The sequence below is a fragment of the Austrofundulus limnaeus genome, unplaced genomic scaffold, assembly GCF_001266775.1.
Source record: "Austrofundulus limnaeus strain Quisiro unplaced genomic scaffold, Austrofundulus_limnaeus-1.0 Scaffold616, whole genome shotgun sequence".
Taxonomy (NCBI): Eukaryota; Metazoa; Chordata; class Actinopteri; order Cyprinodontiformes; family Rivulidae; genus Austrofundulus; species Austrofundulus limnaeus.
The window spans coordinates 2,121-3,567 of NW_013953018.1; the positions used below are offsets into that span (position 1 = coordinate 2,121).

At 40.8% G+C, this 1,447-nt stretch overlaps 1 long non-coding RNA gene across 1 annotated transcript in view; it reads right to left on the reverse strand.

Moving 5' to 3' along the window:
- Positions 1–230: 230 nt before the first annotated feature.
- Positions 231–1,447, reverse strand: part of LOC106531289 (uncharacterized) — a 22,727-nt gene continuing 21,510 nt past the window's right edge. The window contains exon 2 of the long non-coding RNA XR_001311894.1: positions 231–340. This is a non-coding gene — a long non-coding RNA (uncharacterized LOC106531289). The remainder of the gene's footprint in view (positions 341–1,447) is intronic.

A 1,447-nucleotide genomic window follows, 5' to 3' on the forward strand; every position in this document is an offset into this window, starting at 1 on the left:
GTGTCAGGGTTGATTTATGGACTGTCTGGTCCCTGAAGAACCAAGGCAGGAGCTGTATCCTTGTTCTTGGCACTTGTTCTCTGTGCAGTTTGGACTCCTCTAGGGCAGTCCCTGGTCTCTCCTGTTTGTGGTTTTCCTGGAGAGGAGGGGGTCTGCTTTGGGAACTCTAGACGATGTGGTTTTGTTGGGTCTTAGTCTCTGGACATCTTTTTCTCTGAGTGGACATTCTGTGCCTGTGGATATAATTTACYAATACAAATACCTGTTTTTTTCTGGGTCACATGTCTGTCTCCATCAGTCCATCGTCCCTGTGTGAGAGGCAGGGGTCATCTGTACAGGTCTTCGGTCCATCACAGAGACACATAAAAAAAATGAGACAAGCGTTACCAGTTTACCTAACCAGCATGTTATTGATCTGAGGAAGAAAACCCACATGTGCACAGGGAGAACATATAGGAGGAACCTGTGACCTTTTCACTCAGAAATGACAGCTCAAACAAATGCACCACCTTTGTTTTGTTATTCCATCATAAATCTTGTAACTTTGAGCTATTTGTGTCATTTACTGAAATTGTAAAGTTAACGAAAACTAAAAAAAAAAACCTCTGAAGACATAATTCAGGTCCAAAAGAATTAAAGGCTAAACAGGAAGTGAGTTAAGCCTGGAGTTTACAGTTTTTCTCAGTTGCTAAAACACTAAACCCTGTTGTTTGAACCAAATTCTCAGTTCCCTGAACACATTTATTACAGTTTTTAATTGATTGCTTTGACCTGTTTGAAGGAACTGGGAACCTCTCAGTCTTCATCATCACCATCTCAGCAGAGCAGAAGACACCACTTGCAATGTGTTAACTCATTCTCARGATTGACATAGTTTTTCCACCCTTTTGGAAAACAGTTAACGCAGATGTCATTCAAGAAGTCCAAACTCCCGTTCAGCTGTCAGTTTGAAACACCGAAAGCACCTGTTTGACACGTCTTCACAGCATTTTTCAATTTTCAATCAGTCTGCAGGCCTGTTGTTCTTTGCAAGCATGGATCGAGGAGGTCTAACGCGATGAGAGGTAGAGTGAGAGTAAGAGGTAGAGGGGTCAGAGGAAAAGGACTCTGTGTGTCAGGTGGAAGTATAGCTGCAAGGGCTCAGGTTACAGCTGAAAAGCAGGCAACTGTGATTGATCATATGGTAATCATGGACTTTCCCTTAGAGAGGCTGGACAAAGAGTCCAACTTGTTCTAAACAGAAACACTGTTGCATCCATTATTAGAGTTTTTCAACAGGAGAACAGGTAATGTTGCTATACAGTATATACAGAAATATTTGCAGTAATATACAGTACTTCATGTAATTTTTTTCCACATTTCATGTATTCTCTGTTGGAATATTTCATTTGTCAGGCACAGTCTGAAAAAAAATGTAATCAATAAAATTAGCATCAAACCATATCTG